At 46.5% G+C, this 27,790-nt stretch overlaps 1 protein-coding gene across 4 annotated transcripts in view; it reads right to left on the bottom strand.

Annotated features, from left to right (window-relative positions):
- The window catches only part of LOC127487323 (uncharacterized), a 177,369-nt gene that overhangs the window by 140,752 nt on the left and 8,827 nt on the right, over positions 1 to 27,790 (bottom strand). Inside the window, exons 1-2 of one of the 4 annotated variants that reach the window (XR_011383061.1) lie at positions 24,551 to 27,636; positions 4,045 to 15,626 (exon numbers count right to left, since the gene is read on the bottom strand). The gene's annotated coding sequence lies outside the window, so the exon portion shown is untranslated. Of the gene's footprint in view, positions 1 to 4,044; positions 27,637 to 27,790 lie in introns of those variants that run through there. The other 3 variants (XR_011383059.1, XR_011383060.1, XR_011383058.1) reach the window with 3 other exon arrangements.

Raw genomic sequence — 27,790 nt, forward strand, 5'->3', positions numbered from 1 at the left:
GGGGATGAAATCCACGGCACTGTCCTAGGATATGCTTAGGCATCAGAGAATTTCTCCATGCTGCGGACTTGTCATTTTCTTTCAAAACCATCAGAGTGTCTTGTCAAGCTTGATTGTTCTTTGCATTTAAGGCAACGCTGCTGTAGACATAGGTCAGCAGCTCTCAGTGGCTGGTGCAGAGCTCTTTCCTTGCAGCCTGAGGTCTGAATTCCCATGCAGGGTGTGGCCAAGCACGGGGTAAAAGAGCCATGGGAATCTATCTTTCAGCAAGCTGCCTTCCAAGAGAAGTGAGGATGCCGAGATGACGAGGAATCTGAATGTGCCCCTGTGAAAGTACCTGTGGAGGACCAGACACCTGAGCGAAGGAAGACTTGCAGGGGCTCACAGAAGAATTGGAAGACAGGCAGTATTAAAATACAGACAAGTTAAGATTCTATTTCATTAGGCCGGCGCTGCGGCTCACTAGGCTAATCCTCCGCCTGCGGCACTGGCACACCGGGTTCTAGTCCCGCTCAGGGTGCCGGATTCTGTCCCGGTTGTCCCTCTTCCAGTCCAGCTCTCTGCTGTGGCCGGGGAGTGCAGTGGAGGATGGCCCAAGTCCTTGGGCCCTTCACCCATATGGCAGACCAGGAGAGGCACCTGGCTCCTGGCTTCAGATCAGCGCAGTGCACCGGCTGCAACGGCCATTGTGGGGTGAACCAACGGAAAAGGAAGACCTTCCTCTCTGTTTCTCTCTCTCACTGTCCACTCTGCCTGTCAATAAAATAAAATAAAATAAGAAAGTATGGTGGAAAAATTACTTTCTGCTTGTAATGATCAAGGCCATTCTTCAACAGGTGACTGGAGAAAGATTTAAGCTCAGAAAATCCTGACGCTTCATGACATGGCAATCTTGGGGGGAATTTCCAAAGAGAATGAAAACAATGACCAGAGAAATTGGACAGGTCCTCTGGGAAAATCCCCTGGGCTATGAAAACACACACACAAACATCATACAGTCATTTACTTCCCACTGAACGGCTGCTCCCATGTCTGTGATGTCCTCCTAGTCCACTAGCAATTTCATTCCTAAAGACAAAAAATATTGCATCTGATAAAGTCTGAAGGCTTTGCTTTGAGCAACTCTCAGGCTAATTCCACACAACTTGCCTGCAGTTGAAGAATGTCATAGGTTGGTCCATGTTTTATAACCCACGTCTTTATTTTTTTTTTTTTTTCACACATGGAGCTCATTTTTTAGGTAAAGCTCAAAAACAAAGACCATGTCCAGCTTCATTCAGTGCTGTATCCCCAGTGGCCCCTGAGTGTTTGTGGAATTGATCAGCAAGGCTATTCCTAGCAGTTGGCTACTTTTTTTTCAAAGAAATATTTTATTTATTTGAAAGAGAGAGTTACAGAAAGAGGTAGAGCCAGAGAGAGAGAGAGGTCTTCCATTCCGCTTGGTTCACTCCCCCAAATGACCACAACAGCCAGATTTGAGTTGATCTGAAGCCAGGAGCCAGGAGCTTCTTCCAGGTATCCCACATGGGTGCAGAGGCCCAAGGACTTGGACCATCCTCTGCTGCTTTCTCAGGCCATAGCAGAGAGCTGGATCAGAAGAGGAGCAGCTGGGACTTGAACTGGTGCCCATATGGGATGCCTGCACTGCAGGCTGGAACATTAACCTGCTGCACCACAGCGCTGGCCCCAACTACTTTCTTTTTTTTTTTTTTTTTTTTTTTTTTTTGACAGGCAGAGTGGACAGTGAGAGAGAGAGACAGAGAGAAAGGTCTTCCTTTGCCGTTGGTTCACCCTCCAATGGCCGCCGCGGCCGGCGCGCTGCGGCCGGCGCACCGCGCTGATCCGATGGCAGGAGCCAGGAGCCAGGTGCTTTTCCTGGTCTCCCATGGGGTGCAGGGCCCAAGCACCTGGGCCATCCTCCACTGCACTCCCTGGCCACAGCAGAGGGCTGGCCTGGAAGAGGGGCACCGGGACAGAATCCAGCGCCCCGACCGGGACTAGAACCCGGTGTGCCGGCGCCGCTAGGCGGAGGATTAGCCTAGTGAGCTGCGGCGCCGGCCCCCAACTACTTTCTTTTCTTTTTTTTTTTTATTTTTTGACAGGCAGAGTGGACAGTGAGAGAGAGACAGAGAGAAAGGTCTTCCTTTGCTGTTGGTTCACCCTCCAATGGCCTCCACGGCCAGCGCGCTGCGGCCGGCGCACCGCGCTGATCCGATGGCAGGAGCCAGGTACTTCTCCTGGTCTCCCATGGGGTACAGGGCCCAAGTACTTGGGCCATCCTCCACTGCACTCCCTGGCCACAGCAGAGAGCTGGCCTGGACGAGGGGCAACTGGGACAGAATCCAGCGCCCCGACTGGGACTAGAACCCGGGGTGCTGGCGCCGCAAGGCGGAGGATTAGCCTAGTGAGCCACGGCACCAGCCCCAACTACTTTCATACTTTCAAGCTGTTCTGCAACCTGGAGCCCTGATATGTCCACAGCTCCCAGCAGAGTGCCCCATGCCCTTTCTGACTCTCGTTGCTTTCCCATTCTGCTCCAAGATGCATCCAAGAATCCACCCAGGGGCCACTCCGGCACCAGAGACAGTCCTCTGATTTTTACAGAGGCCATCTGTTGACTCAGACCAAAGACCTCCACTGACTTGAGTCCTTTGGTTTGAAGATTCAAAGTGGGAGACAAGAAAGGTGAGACACCATGGATGCCATCAGATTGGAGGCAAGGAGCATCCAATCCACAAGGCATTTTCTGAAATCGACCTTGAAAGATAACTAGGGACATGGTGGGAAGAAGCCAAGAAAAGTCCAATGCTTTCGCCTCTTAAATGTCATTGCACATGTGTAGAAATATTACTAAATTGCGAACATTTTATATATATACATATATATGGGAAAAATAATGATTCAAAGATGTCTTAATATTTAAAAATCATACCAAATTGTCTTCCCTGGTTAGTCAAAATATCAAATACCTGGATGCCTGTGTATTTGCTACATGAACAACAAACTAAACCATAACTCAAGGTAAAAAGTTGCACCCAAACTGTTGAAATCTTAGTATAGAGTTGATCTTCTGTATATAATGATAATTAAAAACAAATCTTAATGAAGAATGGGATGGGAGAGGGAGTAGGAGGTGGGATGGTTTTGGGGTGGGAGGGTGGGTATGGGGGGAAGAACTGCTATAATCCAAAAGTTGTACTTATGAAATTTATATTTATTAAATAAAAGCTTTCTATAAAAAAACGTTGCGCCCATGGACAGACCCAAAAATCTTGCCAATTCTATGTCTGAATCTTGTTGCTGACCATTTAAACAAGCACCCAGTTTGATCAAAGACACTGTTGTACCACTGTGGAGACAGCCACGGTATACCTTCTTCTCGGAGATATTGTTTCTCCCCACACAGAATTTCTAAACAATCTGCACAGGCAGGAGTTTTCATGTAGGCTACTTCCATACCTACTTCCCAGGGCTCTCCTTCCCCAGCTCCCCAGCTGCTCCCCAAGATCAAGTCCCCTCCCCCACTCCACCTACTGCATCAGCCCTGCTTCCTCAACTTCTGCACACCTTACCAAAACAAAATGCCATCGTCCACACACACACACAAAGTTGTAGCAGTTGCTGGCATCTTACAACCCCAATCCACTCTGTGCAAGCTGTTATTTCTGCTACAAATGCTTCACGCTGCCCTGTGAGCAGGGGATCCTAGCCCCCATCTTCATCACTTCTTCATTCTGTCCTCCTCCCCTGCAATGCTCTGTCGCCATCTCCACCACCTATTCAGATCCGCTCATGCTTCAGGATTTACCTTAGGCTGACTCAGGAAGCTTTCCTTTACTTTGGGTGTTAAAGATCTCTCTTGCCCCACTCAACAGATGTCATGGTCATTACTAAATACCTGCTGATGAGAGACAATGCCCAATCATAGAATGGTGAAATGAATAGATTTTTTTAAGATTTATTTATTTATTTTCAAAGTCAGATTTAAATAGAGAGGGGGAGAGACAAAAGACAGAGAGATCTTCCATCTACTGGTTCACTCACCAGATGGCTGCAATGGCCAGCACTGTGCCAGGCTGAAGTCAGAATTCAGGAGCTCCATCCAAGTTTCCCACGTGGGTGGAAGGGGTCCAAACCCTTAGATCACCTTCTGTTGCTTTTCCCGGGGCCATTAGCGGGGCACAGGATCAGAAGTACAGCAGATGGGACTCAAACCGGTACCCAGATGGGATGCCAGTATCACAGGTGCCAGCTTTACCAACTATGCCACAATGCCAGCCCCTGAAATAAATAGTTTTTAACATTTATCTTATTTATTTGAAAGGCAGAGTTATAAAGAGGAAGGACAAAGAGAGGTCTTCTATCCACTGATTAACTCCCCAAATGGCTGCAATGGCTGGGCCTGGGCTAGGCAAAAGCCAGGAGCCAGGAGCTTCTTCTGGGTCTCCCACGGGAGTGTAGGGGCCCAAGCACTTGGGGCATCTTCCACTGCTTACCCAGGCCATAGCAGAGAGCTGGATTGGACGTGCAACAGCCAGGACTCAAATCAGTGCCCATCCTGGATGCCAGTTGTCTCAGGTGACAGCTTTACCCACTATGCCACAACACTGGCCTCAAAACGAATCATTTTAATAGCTTGATCTAATGAATGTGATTTCTCTATTGGAAAGTCAGTTTCTTTCTTTTTTTTTTTTTTTGACAGGCAGAGTGGACAGTGAGAGAGAGAGACAGAGAGAAAGGTCTTCCTTTGCCGTTGGTTCACCCTCCAATGGCCGCCACGGCCAGCGTGCTGCGGCCGGTGTACCACGCTGATCCGATGGCAGGAGCCAGGAGCCAGGTGCTTCTCCTGGTCTCCCATGGGGTGCAGGGCCCAACGACTTGGGCCATCCTCCACTGCACTCCCTGACCACAGCAGAGAGCTGGCCTGGAAGAGGGGCAACCGGGACAGAATCTGGCGCCCCGACCAGGACTAGAACCCGGTGTGCTGGTGCTGCAAGGCAGAGGATTAGCCTATTGAGCCACGGCACCGGCCAGAAAGTCAGTTTCAATTAGTATCCAAAGCCAGTTGATCAATATTCCCCATCAGTATAACTCAGATGTTCTCAAATTCGGCTGCTTTTAAAATCAAAGATGAGGCTTATCTAAGAATGGAGGTGTGGATCCCTAAGATATGACTCAGTGGTCTGGAGAAAACGGATTTTCAAGCAGTTTTTCAGGGTTTTTTTCTCATATGAACTCACGTCCTGGATGTCTCTTTTCCAAGAAAAGATTCCAGTGGACTGATTATCAGTTGACCCACAAGTGTATCAGTGCATGAGGGATCAAAGAAGCAGACTTAGGATTGATTTCAAAACAAAACAAAACAAAAGGGCAAAAAGTTTTGCCTCTACATGCCAAATCCAGAAGACTCCACATAGATGGTCCAAGAATCCAGAATAATCTTCTTGTTGCCCGTTACAAACTGGCAATTGAGGCCAGAGGTTGCCAGTCATGACTGGGCCCAGAATAAAATGCAAACAAAAGTAAACACACTGAACCACTGAACGGGAAGTTCTGGGAATGGAACATTCTGAGAATGGAACTGGGATCTACTTTTTCTGTCTTCTCTGACTGTTTGCTTTGAGTTTAAGAGGCTATTCCAAATGAGCATCTATACTCCCTTTAAGCAAATCGGGCCTTGTCTCAAAAGAACAGCCTGGTGAGTCAGTCCCAACCCAATTCCTCCAGAGCTTCCTCATCCGAACTTCCCCCAACAGCTTTGGATCAATCTGTATTTGGAACGCCACTGACGCAGGAAGTGATAAAGGGTAGCTGTGTTTGGGTTAGCTGACACTCTCTCGTCCTGCAATGGTCATCCCAAGGATTGCTTCACTGCGTCATTGCTAGGGCATGAGTGTGTGTGTGAGTGTGTGAGTGTGTGTGTGAGTGTGTGTGTGTGTTTGTGTGTGGAATGGTTCTAGCCAGTGTACACACCCTTCCTCCCACCTATAGATAACCTAACATCCTTGTCTACTGAAGATGAAAAGTTCATCCAAAAGAGGAACTGTCAAGTGCATCACCGAGTGAGCATCTTAGCTGGGTATCCGCGTCCTGAATGCCTCTCTTTAAGTACCCTTGGAGGTGGTTTTCTTTCCAAGTGCAAAGATCACTATGATGAAACTTCTCTTTTTATCACAGCAGAGTAGATGTCTCAGTGCACATCAACCAAAAAGAGAAGGAGCAGTTTGCCAGTTGGTACGTTGCCCTTATTATATGAAATTGGAGATGCACACTGCAGCCTTGATGAAAACACTGAAATTCCAGTAAGTGGGATTAGTCATACTTGTTGTGCTCCAGGGTTAGATTTCAAACAGCAAGTAACAGTCCCCTGAGCTACCAGTGGAAGCAGAGATTCTCAAATGGAAACAAAAGACAAGAAGGACTACACACCCTCAGCAGAGCCAAAGTGGGAGTGAGCAGCATTTGACATTTGTGAGGCTGGACTCTCAGTGGACAGTTTCTCCACCAAATAGTTGGCTCATGGTGGTACCCAGCGTCCTTTCAAACAGCAAGCCTGGAACCTTCAGGGGGAAAAGGCAAATTAATGAAAACCTCTTTGGTTTCACTCCTCCAGGCCCTGGGAACTGCTGTAATCAAGTGGAGGCGGCCATCAGAAGAGCTTAAGAGAAACAGATTGCTGGCAGGCCCAGGCCCTGGAGCAGCCTCACTCCCACTCAGTGCGTGTCCTGGGGCTTCTAACTTTGCTATGCTCAGAAGATCCCTTTGTTTGGGAAGTAACCTTTGGACTCCTTCCTGGCTTTGTACATTAGGACAGCTGCCATTGAGCTGCAGTAAAAGTTTTCATTACAAACAGAAGGGCAAGTGGGTAAGAGGGTGAGTCAGGGCTGAAAAAATCTGCAAAGTCACCCGCATAACTCCCAGGGAGACAGAAAGACACAAAGACAGAGCAGTGGAGAGAGAAAGGGGGAGGCGTGTGAGGAGCAGGGGGCCACCAGGAGACTTCGTGGAAGCTGGAAGGCTGTGTGATAGGGTGGGCAATCAGTTCTGGCTTCATCCATTCTGAGGATGGAGGTAAATGCTGTTCAGACTGAGCAGAACAGGGCACAATGGCAGGAGATGAAAACAGAGACTTACTAAGAGCTTACTACTGCATGAGGAGGAATGTAGAGCAAGCGAGAGGAGCCTTGGACTGTCTTGAGTGTGCTGTGACGAGATTACATGGCTTCAAGTGAGATTATTTGGGGTGAATAGATAGTTTAGAAAAAAAGAACATAAACATTAAATTTTCCCATTGGCTGGAGCCAGCGCTGTGGTGCAGCAGGTTAATGCCTTGGCCTGAAGCGCCAGCATCCCATATGGGCGCCTGTTGAGGACCCGGCTGCTCCACTTCTGATCCATGTCTCTGCTATTGCCTGGGAAAGCAGTGGAAGATGACCCGAGTCCTTGTGCCCCTGCACCCACATGGGAGACCAGGAGGAAGCTCCTGGCTCCTGGCTTCGGATGGGCACAGCTCCAGCCTTTGTGGCCAACTGGGGAACAAACCATCGGATAGAAGACCTCTCTCTCTGTCTCTGTCTCTGTCTCTCTCTCTCTCTGCCTCTCCTCTCTCTGTGTAATTCTTTCAAATAAATAAATCTTTAAAATATTTTCCCATTGGCATTTGAAAAACTTAATATCCTACTGCAACAAGGTTATTTAAACTTCAGTGGTCTGAAAGATTATGAAATTGATAGAACAGAAATCTTAATATTTTGTTAAATATTTTTTAAGGTGTATTTTTCACAAGCTTTCTGAAAACCCCTTGTGTGGCAAGTATTTCAAAATTTTTTACACCAAAATAAACTTATCTTTTAATTCCATTTTCTATAAACTCTTGAAGTACCCTCATGAAAGTTCACAAAATCATCAAAAATTATCAACTCCTGAATTATTACCTCATATTCTAGAACTGCTTATATGCCAAAACTATTTTTCCCAATGCCCAGGAAAGATTTACTTATGTGATAGTTGTTAAATATCACCAATGTTATTTCTGAAGAAAAAATTGTCAATTCCCGCCTTCATTCATTAACTCAGCTCATCTCAAAATTCTATGTGAAGTGCCTTCCGTCACCACACTCCTGTGCTACAGGTGCACAGAGCCTACAAGAACAGAGTTTTCAATACAGTCAGGAGAAAAATTAGTCTGGATCTAAGGGTACAGTAGCAAGGACTGGAGTTATCCTTTCTCTGTAAACACCTAGGAAGCAGAAAAAAAATATAGGAAATAACTGTTCTCAGGGACTGAACAACAGGCAACCAAGAACTGTGATCCCAGTGAGGAAGGAAATAAACACAGTTCATCTTTTGATTTTCCAGGCTTTTTGCTTACAGGCAACTTCTGAACTGCTGAGCAAGGAAGGGAAACCCCAAGTGCAGACTTACGGAGTGCAGCGGACAGAGGTGAGGCTCAATAGGCCATGGTGGCTATGAGTTGCATGCCAGGATAACCCGAGGAGATGGAGCTATCCAGAGAAAGTTCCAGACATCTACATAGGGAAACCCTAGGATCTATGACTGAATATTAGTACGCACTTGCAGAGTGTGACTGAGCAAGAAGTGGAGAACAGTGAAGGAAAGATCGCTTCTGAGAAAAGAGAATGAATGGAGGAGTTGGAAGCCAGACAATTCCTAGCACTCACACTGGGCCAAGCAAAGTTTGAGTTACCCCCAGGCGTGGCCATGGAGCTGCTGGTCGGATGGATACATGGCACAGTCAATGGAGACCACAGAAGAGCCCACCTAATAAGTGAGTTAACATAGCCCTAGCATAATGACTACTCCAGGGCTGGCGCTGTGGCACAGAGAGTTAAGCCACTGCTGTGTGCATCCCGTATCAGAGAGCTGGTTCAAGTCCCAGCTGCTCACCTTCCAATTCAGCTTCCTGCTAATGCTCCTGGGAATGCAGCAGGTGATGGCACAAGTACTTACCTCCCTGCCACCTACGTGGGAGAGTCAGGTGGAGTTCTGGACCCTGGCTTTGGCCTGGCCCAGCCCTGACTATGGTGACTATCTGGGGAGTGAATGAGCAGATGGAAGGTATCTCTCTCCCTTTCTTCTCACTCTACCTTTCAAACAAACAAATAAATAAATAAATATATTTTAAATGACTACAAAGACCATTCCACATCTGCCCTTAAAAACTTTTTTTTTTAAGATTTAAACACATGTGCCTGTTCTACACCTGATCCAAATGACTATATATGAGAAGAAGCTATGGACCATAACAAAAAAATTAATCAACAGGAACAGTGATAAAATATACCCAAAATTAAAATATCACTAGATATTAAAAAATTAAAATATCACTAATTTACTAAATAGTGAATTAGAAACTGAAGAACGAAAAAAATCAGTGAATTCAAAGATCATGGTGGATATTCAAAATAAGGCAGAGAGAAAAACTGATGAAAAAAAATTTAACAGAACTTCAGGGGTCTGTGCCACAACAGTATAAACTTTAATATAAACAAAACAGAGGAGGAGGATGGGAAAATATTTGAAGAAATAATAGCTGAAAATATTCTATAATCAATGGTAATTATAAACACACATAAGAAGCTCATCAAACCCAACACAGGAAAAATACAAAGAAAACTACACTAAATAACATAATCAAGTTGCTTAAATCCAGTAATAGAGAAAATATTTAAAAACAGACTGAGGCAGGGCCGGCGCCGTGGCATACTAGGTTAATCCTCCGCCTGCAGCACCAGCATCCCACAGGGGCGCCAGGTTCTAGTCCCGGTTGCTCCTCTTCCAGTCCAGCTCTCTGCTGTGGCCTGGGAAGGCAGTGGAGGATGGCCCAGGTGCTTGGGTCCCTGCACCCACATGGGAGACCAGGAGGAAGCACCTGGTTCCTGACTTCAGATCGGCACAACGCCAGCCGAAGCAGCCATTTGGGGAGTGAACCAACGGAAGGAAGACCTTTCTCTCTGTCTCTCCCTCTCACTGTCTATAACTCTATCTGTCAAATTAAAAAAAAAAAAAAACAGATTGAGGAAAGGAAGACACGTAAAATACAGAAAAACATTTAAAAAAATAAGTGTTCACAGGCAACATAAGCAAAAATAGACAAACAGGACCACATCAAATTTAAAAACTTTTGTTCATCAAAGGACACAAATTGTGCACCCTGGAGACAGTAATTGATGGCCCAAATGCTTGAGTCCCTGCAACCCATGGGGGTGACCCAGACTGAGTTCCAGTCTCCTGTCCGCAGTTTTATGCAGTTCCCCAGATGTGAAGGTATATGAGGAGTGAACCAGAGGATGGAAGATATGTGTCTCTCTCTTTCAAATAAAATTTAAAAGCTCAAAACATTGCAAATCATGGAAGGGATTAATATAAAGAATAACCACAAATCAACAACAACAAAAAATCAAAAACTGTTTAAAAATTGGCAAAGAACTCGAACATCCATCTCTCCAACGAAGATGGTATACAAATGGCCAACAAGCTTATAAAAAAAGATGTTCAGCATCATTGATCATCGGGGAAATGCAGATCAATACCACAGTGAGCTATCACCTGAACTCCTTTGGAGAAAACCAAACCAGGAAACACCTAGCGTTAGCAGAGATGTGGAGACACTGGTAACCTGGTGAACTTCTGGTTAAGTTGTCACGTGGTGCCACTGCCATGGAATGGTATGAGAAAGAACTACTGCCAGAGTCAGTAATTCTGAGTACATGTACCAAATAATTGGAAGATGGGTCTCAAAAAGATACATATGCACCTGTGTTAATAGGAACACTAAGCACAATCAGCAAAAGATAAAAGCAACCCAAATACCCATCAATGGATGAATGGATAAATGAAATGTGGTATGTGCATACTATACAGCCCTAAAAAGGATAGAAATCCTATCACATGCTACAAGTGAACCTTGAATGGCATTATGCTAAGTGAAATAATCAGTCACAGAAGGACAAATACTGTAAGAAATGCTCATATGAGATACACAAGGTAGTGAAATTCATAGAAGTAAAAACTAGAGAGGCCAGCATTGCGGTGCAGCAGGTTAGGCTGCCCTCTGTGATGCTGGCTTCCCATGTGAACACCAGTTAGTTTCTCTCCCTCTCTCTCTCTCTCTCTTTCACTGCCCCTGCCAAATAAATAAAAATTTTAAATGAACTATCTATAGACTTAAAAATGGGTAGGATGATAAATTTGTGACATGTTTTTTATAATAAGAAATACGCAATGTCAACCTAGAATTTTACACCTGGTGAAATTTTCTTTTAAAAATGAAATCAAAAGAAAGGATTTTGGGGGGGGGGAACATTAAATCTAAGAAAATTCATCAACATCGAAGTTGCACAATGAGAAAAGCTAAAGGATGCTGTTCAGGCTGAAGGAAGATAACACCAGATGGAAATCTGAATACACACAAATGAATGAGTAAACATGTGAGTAAATAAGAACTCTTGTTTCTCATTGTTTAATTTATTTAAAGATAATTGACTAGGTAAACAGAAATAACAATGTATTATGAGGTCCTTGATATATGCAGTGATAAAATTTATAATAATGACATGAAAGATGGGAGAGATAAAAGCATATTGTTGAAAGATTTGTGTATTGTATGTGAAGCTGCATAATATTATTTGAAAGTTGACTGGGGTGAGTTTAAAATGCATATTGTTATTACTAGAATAATTACTGAAAATATGAAACAGAGGAATACTCAGTGAGCCAAAGGTGGAGACAGATGCTTAAAAATGTTCAATGAATCCACAAGAAGGCAGAAATGGGGTAAAGGAATCCTTGGTACAATCCAAAAAAAGAAGAAAAATGGTCTGTTTAAAACCGGTCATACTTCCACTTACATTCAATATAAATGATCGAAACATTCAATAAAATGAAGGCTGCTACACTACAAAAAAAAAGCAGCACTCAGGTATATGGCACTGAGAAACAGCTCTGGAATGTTGATCTGGTCTTACACAAAATCAAAGGAGGGAAATGGAACTACCAAGCAAAAACCACTCACAAGAAAACTGGAACTTTCTATTCATATTAGAACGGCTGCTACTGATTCCAGTAGCTAAGCACTATTCTAATAGCGTGACTTTACCAACTCACCTGCTTCGGCACACACTGCCCAATGCCAGGGCTTCCATCCTGGACTCCCCAACTCGTGGTACATTTCATTTAGATCCAGGCCCGATTCTGCTGCAGTGTCCTGTGAGGCCACCCTGGCCTTGTCAGAGCCATGCAGCTTCTTGGTTAAAATCAGAACCAGCTCCTGGTGAGTCAGTCTCCATCTGTTCCCAAGCCATCCTTTCTTCTCCAGCCCGTTATTAAGCTCTAAGTCAAAGTCCATTTGGCTTTACTCTAAGGAGCTGCCCTTCTGTGTAGAAATAGGCTATGGCAGGAATTTGTTTCTGCTCCCACCCCCAGGGAGAAACATGGACAGACAGACGGGTTCCATATTTTGTCAGCACTGCTCAGTTTTCCAACACAGGAAAACCAACATCAACATCATCTTCTCAAAACTAAACCAACTATATTCTTGTGTCCAAACTGGTGACCATGCCACACTTGTACCTGCACAGCATGCTGCATATTTTTAGAATACTTTTAGCAATGTTAGCCTTTCTGGTGTGCTTCAGGGATTAAGAGCAATGGGTAGTAGAATCAGAATGCCAAGGTCTGAATAGTTTTTTTTGCCTTTTTTTTTTTTTTGACAGACAGAGTGGACAGTGAGAGAGACAGAGAGAAAGGTCTTCCTTTGTCGTTGGTTCACCCTCCAATGGCCGCCGCAGCCAGCACACCACGCCGATCCGAAGGCAGGAGCCAGGTGCTTATCCTGGTCTCCCATGGGGTGCAGGGCCCAAGCACTTGGACCATCCTCCACTGCACTCCCTGGCCATAGCAGAGAGCTGGCCTGGAAGATGAGCAACCGGGACAGAATCCGGTGCCCCAACCAGGACTAGAACCTAGTGTGCTGGCGCCACTAGGTGGAGGATTAGCCTATTGAGCCACGGTGCCGGCCTCTGAATAGTTTTTAATCTATCACCATCACTAACGAGCTATGGAAACTTTGCCTACTTTAAACTCTTTATATTTCAGCTACTTTTAGAGTAGTGGTAATCAGACGTTCTATTGACAATCAAAAAATGAAACCCAGAGTTATTATACAAGGTATCTGAAGTCTCCCGTAACAGAAGTGATCATGGATTTGAATGATTATAGTTCCAAGATTCTTTTGTGCGTTTTATCACCACTTGTCATCACCTCCACTGTCACTGTTCCAGCACCATCTCTTGCCAAGCGTGTTGGACAGTTTTTTAAATGACTTGTAATGATCCCTACCTCCTGGTATTCACATCTTTGTATAATCCCTTGAGTGTGTGCTACACTTTAAAATGACTTTTTTCCTAACAAAGAGAAAATGGCAAGACTATGGGTATAGCACTTCTGATATTTGGTTCTGAAAGACTGTGCTGGTTTTCCTACAGTGAGCTGCCCTAAGGACAGGCCCATATGGCCAGCAACGAAACCACAGCCCTCAGCCCACAGCCCACAAGGAACTGGCTTCCACATGAGTAGGTTTGGAAGTAAACCCTCCCCTAACCAAGCTTTGAGATGTCTGCAGCCTTAGGGGAGACCTGAACCAAAGGACCCAGCTAATCCAAACTCAGCACTTACAGACACTAAAATGTTGATTCTTTCAAGTGCTAAGTTACACAGCAAAAGATAACAAAGGAAGCAGAACCACCAAGGGACCAGAACTTTAGAATTTTTTTTAGAAAACTTTTATTTAATAAATATAAATTTCAAAAGTACAACTCTTGGATTACAGCAGTTTTTCCCCCATAACCACCCTCCCACCACAAACCATCCCATTTCCCACTCCCTCTCCCATCCCATTCTTCATTAAGATTTTTAATTACCTTTATATACAGAATATCAACTCTATACTAAGTAAAGATTCCAACAGTTTGCACCCACACAGACACACAAAGTATAAAGTACTGTTTGAAGACTAGCTTTACCATTAATTCTCATAGTACAAACGTTAAGGACAGAGATCCTACATGGGGAGTAAGTGCACAGTGACTCCCATTGCTGATCTAACAATTGACACTCTTATTTATGACGTCAGTAATCACCCGAGCTCTTATCATGAGCTGCCAAGGCTTTGGAAACCTCTTGAGTTCACAAACTCTGACCTTATTAAGAAAAGGCCATAATCAAAATGGAAGTTCTCTCCTCCCTTCAGAGAAAGGTACCTCCTTCTTTGATGGCTCATTCTTTCCACTGGGCTCTCACTCACAGAGATCTTTCATTTAGGTCATTTTTTGCCACAGTATCTTGGCTTTCCATGCCTGAGAAACTCTCATGGGCTTTTTAGCCAGATCTGAATGCCTTAAGGGCTGATTCTGAGGCCAGAGTGCTGTTTAGGGCATTTGCCATTCTATCAGTCTGCTGTGTATCCCACTTCCCATGCTGGATCACAGAACTTTTAGAATTAAAAATAAAAAAGTAATTTGTAGGACAAAAACACTGTTAGAAACTCAAAATTATGAAGGGCATTTCCATTTTTATGTGTATTGAAATAAAGATTCACAATCTCACTTTAAGGGAATAAAGATAACAAAATAGGGATATTCAGCTGCCAAGTGGGATTTACATTACTCCCCACCTCCCTTGCTGCGTGAAAGCATGAAGAAGGCCCAAGGCATCCTCTACATTCATCCAAACTTGATTGTTAAGCAGCAATTCTATATCTTTGTTCAATTTCAAGGGCTTGTATAACACCTTGATCCTACAACCAACTCCCCAGGAAGACAGGCAGGAGCCTGGTTCTCAGGTGCCCACAGATGAAGGCCTCTTTTATTCTATGCATTTCCCTCAACTGTGGGGAGCAAACTCATTCCTGAGCCAGTCTTTGTGTCCCACATTGTTAAGTGACTTCCATGTGTGCAAAGGGTCAATGATCCCCCACTGTGTGCGTTAATGGGTTGCAAAGCTTAACAGTCCCAACTGCAGCAACACCTTGGCATTTTGACATTTGAAACCTGCTCTGGTGCTGTACCTCCAACTCCCACTCCACACCTGCACACATGCACACACACAGTGTTCTTTTTCTAACCTGCTTTTGGATTCTTACAACTTAAAAGTTGGGTGGCAATGAGAGAGAACAAAGGAAACTGGATGTCTTAGATTAAGTTTTGAAGGCTGATTCCAGTGCTTTCTGGGCCTGGCAATCGTAATTGAACAGGTAGACAGACAGACAGATACACACACACACACACACACACACACCACAGCTTGGAGTATTTCTATACGACAACAGAAGAATAAATCACTGACTGGTCCCCAGAGAAAACTGCATACAAACGACAATGAATAGTCAATGGAGTCCTCGTGGCTCTTGAGTCAAACCATGTGTTGGGGCTGTGATGAGATCCAGGATGCTGATGGCTGAGGGGACATGGACTGGCTCCATCCACACCACTGACTCAGCTGCACATCAAAGGAATTAGCTATTGGATGGATCAGTACATCTGTCCTAGAAGCCTCTGCTAAAGCCAACCTCTGTGAATCCAGGGCAGCCCCTCCCCCAGGCAGCACACCTGTAGGTGAGAGAGTGCAGAGAGAAGATGATGATAAGTGTATTATCCTTGGGAAGAACAGGTCCCACTTCCTGCCTGCCTCTGCCTGTTGCCATCCTTGATGGCTACTACCTTGCTTCTGCCAGGAGCATCGTCCTTAAGGCTGATTATAAATCGACTCAAAAAATATTGAGGATCTACTAGGTACTTGAGGGGCAGAGGGGACAGCGAGAACCGAGACAGTTGGGGTTTCTGCTCCCCAGGAACAATCTGACCAGGCGGTAGTGGCGAGGTACAAATGATGGCGCAATGGGACCTGGCTTTGTATCACAGCTCTCCCATGTTCCAGTTCTTTGACTTTAGGGAAATCTGCTTTCATTTTTATAAGCTTCAGTTTCTCTTTAGTAAAATGAAGATTCAAAAAATTACTTATCACCAAAGGTTGTGGTGAAGATCAAGTAACATAAATGTCAAGTGCTTTGGAACACTGTCAGGTGCTTGGCAGGCAAACATTCAAAAGCTAAAATGTTGGCTACTGCCACTGCTGTGGTCAGTGTGCTGGCAGCATAGGAGAGGCGAAAACACATAGTCCCTGCTGCTACGAAGCTATCAGTGACGGGGGAGCGACAGACAACAGACAATTCAAGTGAATGTCAGGTAAGTTATCCAGATGACAGCCAGGGACAGGAAACATAAGGAATAAGGAAATGCGTTGAGAATAAAAGCAGGAGTGCGAGACTCATGCAGACCAAGCACTGACCCTCCTCCAGTGTGCTAGACCCCCAACCTCCAAAAGCAGAAGAGAATCACCCCACTCTGATCCCCCTTTTTTCCCCACCGAAGAAAACCTGGTGGTTTAGTGTAGACCGTTCTCTCTTCTAAATCCCAGAAACTCCCACCCCTGATTTCCTATGAAATTACCATTACTAGTGGCACTCAGCACCTCAAAGCATGAATCTACTTGGCATCCTAGTGATTTCAAGATATCCCAGTTTTAAAAGTACCGCGTTGATGGTGGAGGGCAGGGGAGAACATGTGTCCAGCCCATACTTTAAGATGACTGCCTCCCACATCGGAGTGGATGGGCTCAACTCCCAGCTCTGGGAGGCAGTGGGGATGGCTCAAGACGCTGGGTTCCTGCCACCTGTTTGGGAGACCTGGCTTGAAATCCTGGCTCTTCCTTCAACTCTTGTTATCATGGGCATTGGAGAATGGACCAGTAATGGGCACTCAAGTCTTTCTCTTTGCTTCTCTGCCTCATACATGAAATAACTTTTTAAGTACTACAAGGAACATGAGGTTAGGCACAATCCTTGCCTTCCTGAGTCCACTCACCATAAGGAATCTAAAGACCCTAGAATCAATGAATACCATCTACACCATATACCACAACCCTGCAGACAGCTTAAGGTTGCCCAGAAAAATCATGCAGTTTATGCAACTTTATGTGGAGAGCCCACAGACAGTGGTACTGCATCTCATTGCCCTTACCAACCCAGTCCCCAGGGTCCCTGCCAGTGGCTGCTGAAACTGATTTAATTCTTTGATAGAAGCCTTGCAAGAGGATGGCCAGGAGAACTCAGCGACCCCAGCTTCCTTCGTTCACTGCACCTGCTGTCCCCACTCGATTGACTCCGAGTCCTGATCCTGTCCCACATGATGGAGGATTTGGGTTGCTTTGGACACATGTGGAAAATATTGTTATCTCCACATAAAATGTAAATGTGGTCTCTGTCAGTGGAAACCCAGGCCATGTTCCTAGCATTTGGCCAGGTCCACCCTGTGGTCATAGGAGGTTTAAGTCCTCAAGGGAAACCATCCCCATGGGCAGTCCTTCCAGGGGCATTTTGTGGCTATTGCTCCTCACCACAGACATCAAAGAACCACGTCTGGTACTAGTTTACAACCGTCTTGGTCCAAAGCGCCTGCTTTGCTTTAGGTATGCAGTAGTGAGGGAAATCTCGACACCTGTTAGAAGCTGAGCTACGCCCTCCCCAAGATCCCCTTGTGCCTATAGAAGAGAAGGAAAAGGATTCATCCCTCCATTCACAGCAGGCTTCAGGGGCCCTTCCCTGCCCTGGGCATATGGTTCTTACTGATCTGAACTTCATCCTCAGGTCAGCTTTGCACCTACACAGGAAGGTGGGGTCTGTGTTCATGCATAGTCCTTTCAGGCACCTCCTCGGGATGGCTTCGCACACTGCTGCCCCAAATCTGATATTCTGGACCCAGTCCGGGTTCCCTGTCCTCACTCCCAGCCCAGTCACAGCTGCTGCCCTCCCAGCAGGGTCAAGTCCACAAAGAGAGGCAGAGGTGGCGCTCAGCCCCACAGATGCCTGAGCGCAGGAGATATGACCCTGGCAGCCAGGGTGGGCAGGGCACTGTGAAGCCACCTTCTCACTTACCCTGATCCACAATCAAGGGTGCACCGGCCTTGGTGGTGGCCCTGGCAGGAGACTTGGGACATGATGGTGAGAAGCAGGGATTCACTCAGCAGCCCCCGCACCACACATATGCCCAGGTGCAGGTACAGGCTGTGTTAAATATCAAGTTCAAAACATCACCAGCAGCTGAGAGAGAGCTGGCAGACACAGTCAAACATTTCCTGGTTGATCACCTCCAAGGGGAAGTTTTTCCTTGGATTTTGAGCAACAAGCCTGACATTTTCATTTTTCACTGGGCTCCGCAGCCTGAGTCACCTAGCTGAGTCGACAGCAGTGCTGGGCAACATGTGGACCCAAGAGGCTAGCACGTGGCTCTGAAGCCAGACTGCCACACACATTTGGCTACCCACTGTGATGTGCACAATGTCTTCATGTTCCTGCCCCAGCTTCCTCCTCTGTGAAACAGGGACAAGACAGGCAGGCTTCACTAAAGCAGGACACCTGCATCCTACACAGACATACCTGAGTTCAATTCCAGGACCAGGACGCAGGGACCCTGGGATGGCTCAAAGGATTGGGTCCCTGCCGCTCTCATGGGGGACCTGGATTGAGTTCCTGCATTTGGGGGGTGGGCTGGTGACCAGGATCTCTTTCTCTCCTTCTCCTCCCTCTCCCCTCACTCTCTCCTAAATCAATCAATCGATCAACACATAAATAAGTAACATGGGGATGATGATTTCTCAGAGTACCTTGTGAAGTTTATGCCATTGGTGACCTGGAATTCTTAGCATAGGACCTGGATCAGAGTAAGGCTTCCATAAATGTTACCAAATATCATTCCACTGACTCTACCAAGTCAATATGATTATTTCCACTTGATAGATGTAGACTAGGACACAACAGTCGTAAGGGCAGAGCCCAGACCCCGTATCAGCCTCTCTCACACCTCACAGCCTGCGACTTTACACAGGGTACAGCTGAGAAGCATTGAGAAACAAAGCAGAAGACACTACAACAGATCTTCATGGAGGTGAGCCAAATTGGAGCTGCCTTGAGGTCAAGCTCATCAACATTCAACACCCACTGGCCAGCACAACGCCCAAGACCACAGAGACGCTCAGAGGATGTTTGGCAATTGAACAAATGCCTCTCAGGGACCAGTTCTCCATTTCTTGCTTCCCTACAGTTGTATGGCCAAATGGCAGAGGAGAGTGAACTCTTAGGGCACACAGCAGGGGGGAGGTGCAAAGGGCCAGTACTTGGGAGGAGAGGCCATAGACGCACAGCTGTTAGGACTGCAATTTTTAAGGTTCTCTTTGCACTGGAATTACTGTGTGTGCTTGGCATTCTACTGCAGAATTCTACTTTCAAGGAAAGTACAGGGATATTCCTCTAACATTTGAGTAAATGCCTTTTCCATCCATCTGTGCCATGCCAGAAACTTTCAGAAAGGCCACTAACTGCCTAGCCCACTTATGACCCTAGAGCATTCAAACATGCATTTCCAAGAATGTCATTCCACTGAGCAGAGTGCCTTGCCCTGTCCCATCTATCAACACCCTGCTTCAGACACACTCACTGTTGGTTTCACAAAGAGTCAGTATCACCAAGCAGGTCTTTTATACCCAACCGTCCTAGTTTCCTGTTTCAGCAGGGCCTAACCTGTGCACAGACTACATTCTATGAAGACACAGGGATAGCCAAATCCCTAAGAGATTCTACCGAAGTGTGCTGGTGCTTCCAAAGCCGGCTTGCACCCCTGCTCAGAGCTTAGCGGCCACACTGCCAAGGGAGCGCACCTTGCACATGAGAAACATGGGTGCTTCTGCCTTCTCAAGCCCCTTTGCCACAGGCCGAGTTCATCTGCTTTCTCACTCCATTTCATTTCATCTTCTCCTTGAACTCTGGGCTCCACCACATCAGCTACTCAAAGATCTTTTGAACCTGAAATCTTCCATCTGCCATCTCCTGGGCAAGGACTTGCCTTCTTTCTGCTCCCCTCCTGGCTGCCTCTGAACTCCTACCCGGTCTTCAAAACCAGGGCACACAGTGTGTTCCCGGAAGGCTCACCAGGTTTAAGAGTCTCCTGTTTCTGCACAGACAGGACATGGCTTCCATGGAGGCAGTGTGGCTCACATGCAAGGGAGTGGCTGGAAGCCAGGTCAACCTGGGTGGAATTCCAAGTCTTCCTTCCCAGCCGGGGCAGGTTCCTTAGCCTCGTGCAGTGCCCATCTCCCCCACCGCGGGCAGCACTAACAGCACACGTGCTGTGCTTCCGGGAAATGAGAACTCGCGAAGACTTGATCAGCGGGCGGAGCCCTAGTAAGGAGATCCACACAGGTTAGAGAAATCTTCATCATCACGACACAGTAGTTGTGCCTGGTCTCACTCAACAAGTATGCTGCTGCGACAGAAGGCCCCTCGGCCCCCCAAGGTTCCAGGGGGGAACCTCTCCAGGCCTGACTCCCGGGTTTTGCAGGAGTCCTCAAAAATCTCTCCTTCCTGCATTGCTCACCAGGGAAGTTCTACATACCATCACCTCCTCCGTTTATCCTAACTTCCTTAAGCTCCTGTGGTTTCAGCAGGCAGGGGAACAGCCACTGTGGCTTCAATCAGGATGCTGCTGGCGGCAGCACCCCTTCCTCCCTCACCTCTCCCAGCTCTGGCCTACAGACCCTAGACTGGGCCACCCAAGGGATGGCAGTCTCGTCCAGGGCCTAATGTCCCCTTTCACGGATCCCTGAAAGGCCTTCCTCCATTGCTGGCATGACTTCCTCCTCATCCCCTCTAGAGTCACTGAAAAGAGCCAGAGAGGCAGCGGAGGGCGTAGCTGCCTCAGTTTACTCAGTAGCTGGGTGAGGTGGACTGGCAGTCCCCCTTTAGTGAGGACGCTGCAATGCCCCCAAGCCCTGGCAGGGGGCGGAAGGCCGGTTGCCGAGGCCGTGGACTCCACGCACCGCACCATGCAAACCGCGGCCAGGCTCCTCCCAGCTCCTCCCAACCATCACAACCTGGCTCAGGTGTAACCCAGCAGCATGGAACTCGGTTAAACGCAAGGCCGCGAAATCGACAATAGGATGGCAGTGGTTGAAGCAGACAGAAGTGGAAAATGCGTTGGCGCACGGGGGATGGAGGTGGGCATAAAATCACATCCCATTTTGGAGTTCCTGGGTTTGAGCCACGGCTCCAGTTCCAGTTCATGGCTGAAGCCTCCTGCTAATGCAGACCCTAGTGGGCAGCAGTGATGGCTCAATGGTTGGGTCCCTGCCACCCTCCTAAGAGATCCAGCTTGAGCACCCAGCTCAGGTTTCCCTGTATGCCTATGGGGAGTGAACCAGCACATGGGGATTCTTTGTATCTTTCTGCCTCTCCTATATATATATATATTTTTAAGTGAACCGTCATTAAGGTCTCTTGTTCTACTACTGGAAGATCCTTGACATGGAATATAAAATCAATTTCAAGTCACAAGTTTAGCACTGATTTTGCCACTAGATGGCAATGTTGACTCAAAAATGCTAGAAAACTACACATTTCATATGTATTCACTATATTTTGTGACTAACTTAAACCTGTTTCCCAAGAATCGAGATATTCAGAAAGTTTGGGGAATTGCACTACTAGGCAGTAAAAACTGCAAACTAAAATGTGGATTAACAAAATCATCAAAGGACAACTGGAAGAAAAAGAAGTGGAGTTCTGTTAGGATAGAGAGAGCATGTAGAACAGCAGGCAAGGCCTAGAAGCCTGCAGGAGGGGGATGGCCAAGGCTGCTGGCCCTCCACTGCTCTGTACTAATCTACCATCTGTGCTCCAGTACCCACTGCTGATCCACCATCCATGTTCTAGTACCCACTGCTGATCCACCATCCATGTTCCGTTACCCTTTGCTAATTCAGTATCCATGTTCTAGTACCCTTTGCTAATCTACCATCTGTGCTTAGTAGTCAATGCTTGTCCACCATCCATGCCGATCTACCAGCTCTGCTTGGCACAGAGAAGACTATGCACTAAATACATACCATGAGCTCTGGCTGCAGGCAAGCAAATGATGCATCCCAATTTTCCTGTCTTGTCCTATTCCGTGATTCCCAGCCACTGTCTACAATGGCTGGCTTTTCCTGATTTTACTGTGCTCTGTGACTTGAGATGGGCTCTTCCCTGAGAATTCATGGTAGGGATCCCTCTGCCTCACCCCGATCCTTCCTCCCAGACTTCAGACAAACCTGATCACTGTTAGGGCTGGAAGATCTCTGGACTTATCATATCAATCCTTTTTCCTTCTTAAGGGAAACAAAGGGGAGACCAGCAGTAATAAACGCTTTCTAACAAATTCTAGACAGAAGGGGATTGATTCTCTCCTACAACAAAAGTCCTGGTTGGGGCAGCTCCAGGAGTGGTTAATTCAACAGCAGCAGTAGCAGGGCCCATGTTCCCTCTCATTCCTCCTCTCTGCTGACCTCTCTTGGCTAAGATGTGTCTGCAGTACCAAGAAAGCTGTCTCAGCTCCAAGCACCACATCCCCACACACCGAGGATCCAAGGGCATGGGCCATTTTCCACTTGTGCATCTCTTCTTCAAAGTGGAAAAAAGCCCCCCAGCAGATGAACCCTCACCATCTATTAGCTGGAAATGGGTCATCTGGCTAATGCTCTGTGAGTCACTGTGCAGAGAAGACAACCACTGTAATTGGCTTTACCCATCAGATCTGACTCACATGGACGAGGGGCTGACACTGGAACAACACCTGGCAGGAAAGGAAAAGGAAAAATGCTTGCTGCTCATGTGTGAGTCAGCATCAGGCCAGCAGTAACCAGCACTAGGAGGTCCATTCATGGGAGAGACTGGAGAAATCAGAAATTAGGGAGTGTGCAAGCAATCAGACACGGACACTACTGCCTCGACGCTGGACCTTTGTCCCACCGTGACCATCACTTGTCAGTTGGCAGGAGGCTGTCCACCCTACTTTCTCATGTCACTGCTCAGTGCCGGCACACATGGCTCACATGGATGCATCACAGTTCACTCATCATGCTCTTGTGAGCGTTGGTTTCTCACAATCAACCAAACGGGACAGCAAGAAGTGGAGATTCACTTGGCAGCCCCCACACTACCCACATGCCCAGGTGTGGGTACAGGCTGTACTCATGCAATGCAGTGTTAAATATCAAGTTCCAAACATCGCCACCAGCTAAGAGCTGGCAGACACAAGGCAAAGGTTTCCTGGCTACCCCCAAGGGGAATTTTTTACTTGGATTTTGAGCAACAGGCCTGTGTCTCTCATCAGAAGACCTGCCTTTGATAACCCAGCTCCAACTCCTGACTTCCGCTTCCGGCTGATGGGTGGCGCCCTGAGAGGCAGTGGTGATGACTCAAGTAGTTCAGTTCCTGTCACCCAAGTGGTTGTTTTTAAAATACTACACATGGTTTTCAAAAATTTTTGTACCAAAATAAATTGGTGTTGCTGTTGCACGCATTTGGGAGGGAACCAGCAAACAAGGACTCTCTTGCTCTCTGCCTCTCTGCTTCTCAAATAAATAATTGTTTAAATAATTTTGCATCATGACAAAATGGTGATAACAAACTCAGCTCCTGGCTAAGTTGGAACAATAACAAGAATTCCATCCTATGAAGGACCAAGTTTTAAGAGTAAACCCTGGCCCTGAGGCTGGGAAACTTTCATTTTGGGAAATTCTTACTGGACTCCATCAAAAAAATTCCCCACACCCAAGCTCCTGTCATGGCACCCTGCCAGTAATGTCAGCTTCCGATAATGATGAGGTTACAGAGACCAGTCTAAGAACACGACCCAGAAAGTCATTTCTAGACTTACTCCTGGCGTTGGCACCACCATGACAGGGGCTGCTTCTGGCTACATCTATGTGAGGGTCCACATGTTGCACACTGCAGGATGGATGCTCTATGTCCACTGATTCCACACTGTGATAATCGTAACTTCCTTTTCACTGCAGAAGTCACTTGCTCAACTAGCCCACAGACAAGGAAACCATTTTTAGATGGGACCACGGGTTCCTGGTTGTGGTTTAACCACCCCTCCCCTCTGGCTTCCACCCGGGAAAGAGAGGACACACAGAGAAGGGCAGGTCTCTTCCCTCCCTGCCCAACACACAACAGCCACATTTTTAACCTCACAATGCCCCATAGTGTTGTCCTGGGCAAGAGCATCTGCTACCGAAACCTTCCTTGTCTGTGTGTGCCCTCAAGGCCAAGGTTCCCTCTCCTTTGGCCATGTAACAATTTTCTCTTTGTCTGCAAAAGGCTGGATCTTACATCAGCGAATGCCCAATACCTTGAGTCCTGGGCCATTCCATTCCCAAGTGATCACTGACAATCATAAAACAAAGGGAGGGGTGAGAAGTACTCACAGGCTGTGGTCTGTTTTCCCTGTGCCGTGAGTTTTACCTGCTCTTGGCTCTGAGGAGTCCCAGACAAGAAAGCAGTGCCTTTACATCAGTATCCATTGCTATAGGTTGGCCTGAGTACAAAGGAGGGAGGCGGTCACCCTGCCTGGAAGGGATCCGGGGAACTAGCCATCTGTACCTGGAACTAGACTGTGGGTGGCTGTGTGGCAGCCTCCCAAGCTCTGGGACACGGGAAGAAAATGTGCACAGCTCCAGCTTGTGAAACAAAGAATGGACAGCTCCACCCTGGAAGCGTGAGAAAGCAGCAGAGCGATCTCCAGGATTCATTCGTGTTGTCCTGTACACAAAATAAAAGGGACTTTGTTGAAGAAGACTGCCACCAGATGTCTGTACCTTGAAATTCTGAACCTTTTGTTTATAAGACATAAAAAGAACCTGCTGGTTGTTTTAGGGCATGGCGAGGAGAAGAAAGTCCTCCTTGAACATTAGCCTGGGTTACTTATGAATTATTACATTTATTTTGCAGAAGAGAAGACTACGTGGGGGCCAAAAAGTCTGGAATGTTCCTTCCTCACATCCTTTTTGACATTGGGGCATGCACAGAAATTGGTCATTTTGGTAGAGCTGTACATTTTTCACATTTTGTTACAGTTCTTCCTTTCTCTAGAGCATAACAGAGTAAACTTTGTCAAAATGATGCATACTGATGTTGAATTTCATAGAACTTTACAGGAACACATGAGGCTCTAATTTCCAAAAGGCTCACGTGTTATTAAAAGAATCATCCTACGAGATCCTTGAATCCTGTCAAAATGGCCCATCAGCCAAAATGCAACAGAAGTCTCAGCCCTATGAAGAAAGAAATTGGGGACTATCATGTGGACCGGTGCCCTGAGGAGCCCCTACCCACCCTGAATCCAGTCCTGGTCCCACACTCCCCAGGTCATCAGCCACCTGTCAGCAGTGGGAGTGGCTGTGCCCACCCCTGGCTGCTGCAGATGTCTGAACTCCCACTGGCAGTGCACGACACATTGGCAGAGGAGCCTGAATGCTGATGTGGCTTACTGTGCTCACCACCTGGGAAGCTGAGGGCCTCACTTTGCTAGGTCTGCCCTCTGAGGTCCCCTAGACAAGCCTGCTGCCAGCCGCATCAGGTACCAGGGGCCCTAAGTGGCCCCAAGTGTGGGAGAGATCAATGATTGGAAGCACCACTGCGATGCATTCATAACCCTGTGCTTGGGGAGCCCCAGAGTAGGTCTTATTACAAGAGGCCATTTACAACCATTGCTTTTGGCTTCCAATCCCACAGAGCTACAGAGGGTGAAGGCTGCAGTTACAGGAGGGATGGACTTGGAAGAACCAGGAACAGAAGAGTTGGCAGGAAGAAAAGTCAAGGCCCCCTTAGCTCATAGAACCCAACACACCCAACCAGGGAAGCAGCCCTGTACCATGGGAAGGGTCTCCGGGAGATGGGAAGTCCACAGTCCCAATGTGGGGACAGGTAGCCTCACTCTCACACCCCTGGAGAAGGAAGGGAGGCCATGCAGGCGGCAATAGGTGCCTCCCACATCCAGAACTTTCCTGTCCACTACCTCTAGCCTCTCTGGTGTCTGCTCCCCCATGCATTCTATTTTGTTCATTTCATTCAGCTCTGATTCGGTGGTGGCCACTTTCAAGGGCCCCAGTCTTTGTAAGGTGAGGGACAGTGGGTGGCAGGGCTGAGCGAAGTCTTCAAGAATAAGCAGGAAGTGTTGCTCCTGTAAGACCCACATGAGGCTGGAGAGAGACATGGCTAAGCGGCCTCAGGTGCCCCCACCGACCACAGTCTGCTGGGATTCACCGGGGTTCCTGCTTCCTTGTGAGTAGCTGGGCAGTCTCTCAGGCTCCTCCCCTTCACCCAGAGCAGGGGGCGAGCATCCCCCGGGACCAGGAGGCCACTGAGGTCCCTCACCTGACACTTCATGTGCTCTCATTTCAAGTTTGTTGTTGTCGCTGCTGCTGTTGCATTTTGTTGTCTTTATTATTATTATAATTCATATGACATAAAAAAATCACCATCTTAAACGATACAACCCAATGGATTTTTCTAGCATATTCATAACATTGTGCAACCATCTCTACTGATTCTAGGATCTTTCCGTCACCCTGAAAGAAACACCTTACCATTAGCAATCACTGCCTAGTCTCTCCAATAGTCTGCTTCTTGTCCACTGATTAACCTATTCTGTGCATTTCATACATGGAATGACACAGTCCGCGGCCTTGTGTGTCTGGCTTCTCTCATTGAGCATAAAGGCTTCCAGGTTCGCCCATGTGGTTGTACTGGTTGTACGTGTTAGTACCTCACTCCTTTTTATCGGTAAATACCATCCTGTTCTATGAATGTGCCACATTTTGTTTATCTACCCATCCCATAGTGACGGCTGGGCTGTTTCCAACTTTTGGTAAAGATAATGCTGGAAGGTACATTTTTTTATACAGGTTATTTTATGGACACGTTTTTGGGTTTGGTTTTTCATTTGTTTGCAAAATCATTCAAAAATTCGTTCATAAGTTTTTCTCAAAAAGAAAGCTTTAGCTTTCACAACCATTGCCTCTGATGTTGATTCCAGTCTATCGCATAGCCTGGTAAAGGCTGAACATTGATCCTTTCTTACTCAAGACATTTCTAGAAAGAACCCTCCCAGGACAACTGGGAGATTGGCTGAACTGAGGAAGGTTTTTTACATAGATATGCACAAGAGAACACATTTCCATGTGTGTGAAGACAATATTCAACTATATATGAGTAATAGCTGGTCGTTCCAAGTGACACTTGTTTTCATGAGACCAATTCGAGATGCTTCCATTGGAAAAATCAACCAGATTCAATTGCTGAAAGACACTTATATTAACCCTAAAGATTTAAGTTGTCTTAATATTAATAAATTTTAAATTTTTTAAAATATTAAATATTTAACTTTTTTTCATCCAAGGAAAAAGAAAGTTTTGTAATCTCCTCCACAATATTCACTATGAAGCCCAAAGCTATACTCAACATAACTTCGAAGCAAATGATTGTCAAATAAAAATATCAATGAACAAGTGAATAAATGGACAGTTGACAGTTGAGAGAACAGCTTTGGACAGATGCCTGTCACTTTTCTTTAGAAACATCCAGTGTTTGGTTTAGAAAAATGCCAAACACTGAAAAATTAAAAAATTTTTTTCAATTTTAATTAATTTATTTAAAAGGTAGTGTGACAGAAACAGCAAGACGGACAGAGGGAGGTCTTCCCTCTGTTGCTTCACCCCCCCCCCCCAAATGCCCACACAGCCAAGACTGAACCAGGCCAAAGCCAGGTGCATAAAATTCCATCCAGATCTCCCCACCCGCGTGGCCGGGGACCCAAGAGTTTCAGCCATCGTCTGCTACCTC

The sequence above is a fragment of the Oryctolagus cuniculus genome, chromosome 16, assembly GCF_964237555.1.
Source record: "Oryctolagus cuniculus chromosome 16, mOryCun1.1, whole genome shotgun sequence".
Classification (NCBI taxonomy): domain Eukaryota; kingdom Metazoa; phylum Chordata; class Mammalia; order Lagomorpha; family Leporidae; genus Oryctolagus; species Oryctolagus cuniculus.